Below are 2,736 nucleotides of genomic sequence, written 5' to 3'. Positions count from 1 at the left end.
GGTAAAATCCGGAAAATCCGTCCCGCATATGTGAAATCGTTATACATCCTAGTCCTTTCGTCCCTGAGCTAGAAATACTGTGACCTCTCTAGCTGGTTTTTTTCTTATACTGAGCAGAGTCGGTATTTATGAACAAATATACAGGATGCTCCTTTGGGCAGTTGAGCAAGTGCTGAGCACCAGGATTGCAATAATTCGGTAATTTATAAACTGGTTTTTCTACTAAACAACGTTCTTTCTAGTTCCTAAGGGCCGGTGTTTCTAACATCCGTGCTGTTGACTCGCTGAGATTTGAAAACCAATGTTCACCCAAACTCCGGAGTTGACCGAGTGTTTGTGCTTGACCAAGTGTTTTCTGACACATTTTAAACCGCGCAGTTTTAAAAACCCAAGAGTTTAGGTTCTATTCAGTTTATGCGCCAACACTCGCAAAATCCCCTTCTGTTGTGTTTTTATAATTCTCTGTGTAGGCTCCGGTCAAGCCGAGTGGGTATCACACTAGCTTGCACGCAGAGGTCCGGTTCGATTTCCCGGCGGGGCCGAGGTTTTTTTATTATTCTTCTTTCATTTATTAATTTAATTATTATAATACAGTAGATAGAGGCAGTTTTTACATAGGCTTACCTTGGCATCTAACTACGAGGGCTAAACCGATTTTTTTTTCATAGGATCCGTTAGGCATGTGGTGGGGAAAAGTGGATCGTTTAGGTATAGGATTTTTTCGTAAAGCGAGAAGCTTTTCAAATTAACCATTGAGCTTTATGCTTTTTCTAGGTACCCTAATAGCGCGAAAACCCGCCCATAAAACGGATTTTCGGCCGTATATTCGGCAATTTTTAAGCCACCAACGAATTCTCCCCATCAGATTTCGAGTCTCAAATTAGTTTTTACTATCAGACCATCAATTTGGTGTTTAATAGCCTTCCGGCATCAATAGCCGAACCATCCTGATGCAAAAAAACAAAAAAAAATCGTTTACCCTAATTATGTAAGCGTGGACATCCTCTATCGATAAAGACTATAGCATAAAAAGCAACGAGTGAGAAGTGAGTAGATGTTGATACTAGTGACGGTTCATGATGAAACAGAACACACACACTGGGCAATAAAATACAAAATAAATAATAATAAAAATCAATCAGATAATACAATACACGAACTAAATATGCCAACCACAACAACAACAACAACCCCAATAGGGCGCGAGCGCGCGCAGAAGATAGGCAAGGCCTAAAAACTAGCGCGAAAACTTCGAGTCGGTGAATAAAACACAAGTACCCTATCTAATAATAGATAATAAACAAGGTAAGAATAATGGTTGGTACGCTACTGTAACAATATAAATAAGAGAAATTCCAAACTTTCGACTTTTTCTTTTTGGGTATAGTTTTTTGGCAATAGCATAAACCATGAGCCTGGGCCACATATTATAATAACGTAAATCCAAGGCTATGGGTGACTTCAAAAAAATGATTTCCATCTACTCAATACAGCATAGGTGTCAATCAAAGATATTTTTTTTTCCTCCCAATTTATTGTACCTACTACCTAATGACATAAATAAAAAATAATGAAGTATTTATAAAAAGAAAAAAAAATGTTTTAAAAAATAATAATTAAAAAATAAGGGTAAATAGAAAGTAAAAAAAACAAAATCACAGACAATCAAAAACTCAAAATGTAAACAAATGAAAATGAAAGTCCTCGGTTTAACCCGAAGTACTAACCAAGGAACAAAACGCGTGGTTAATAACAAATCACACACGACACTAGCGCTAAAATTTGCGGAATTTCCAAGAAGTATATTGTTAGAAACGCACTTTTTGCAAACTCGCGCGGTTAGAGAGGACGCTCAAACTCTCGAGTTTCATCTTGTACCAAACAACGGGCCCTAAGAAGAATCTAAGGCTTGACCTCTGGCCAACGACTCGTTTGGACCAGTCTTTGCGAAGGGAAAGAAGGATCTCAATTGAATCAACCAATCAGAATCAGTTTTAAATTTCATGCGCATCGAGAAAACTGGCACCTTATATTTTGTAAACAAAAATGAAATAAATAAATAAAAACCCTGTGATTTGTGTTGTGACTTTGTGAGTTTACAGCTGTTTTGAGATTTTTTTTTTTTTTTTTTTTTTTTTTTTTTTACTCAACATTCTATTATTTGAAAATTAAAGTCAGATAAAAATAATTAATATTTTCATCAGGACAATAATAATTACGATTAAAAAGGATTTTATTTAAATTGGTGAGCTTTCGATGTCACTCAGGACATCGAAAGCTCACCAATTTTTAATCGTAATTGTCCTCATCTTAGGTAAAACCGGTCTTACCCCTTATCGGACTTGTTTATAAATACCATTCTATTTTGAACCGGCTCAGGACTTTTTAATCGTAATTGTCCTGATGAAAAAAATATTAGATAATTATTTTATCTGAATTTATTTTTTAAATATTTACGAAAACCTATTAAAAAACAATAAAATTTTAATTTATTATTTCTTTAATGTTTATTTTGATATAATAAAGAAAATAATATAAATAAAATAATCATGTATTCTCCTGGATCTCGCAAGTATCTCTTGGGAGCCCGAGCCAAGTTGTAGGTACTCATTTTCACGATAGTGAAACAAAAATTGATTAAATTCATCTATAATATTCAAAGAAAAAACAAACTTTATGAAAAGAAAAAGAAATAAAACAAAAACGCACCTAGTTAGAACTCAAAATCAAATGATA

The sequence above is a fragment of the Diaphorina citri genome, unplaced genomic scaffold (assembly GCF_000475195.1).
Source record: "Diaphorina citri unplaced genomic scaffold, Diaci psyllid genome assembly version 1.1 scaffold4389, whole genome shotgun sequence".
NCBI classification, from domain to species: domain Eukaryota; kingdom Metazoa; phylum Arthropoda; class Insecta; order Hemiptera; family Psyllidae; genus Diaphorina; species Diaphorina citri.
Note: the sequence above shows the minus strand (reverse complement) of the source record.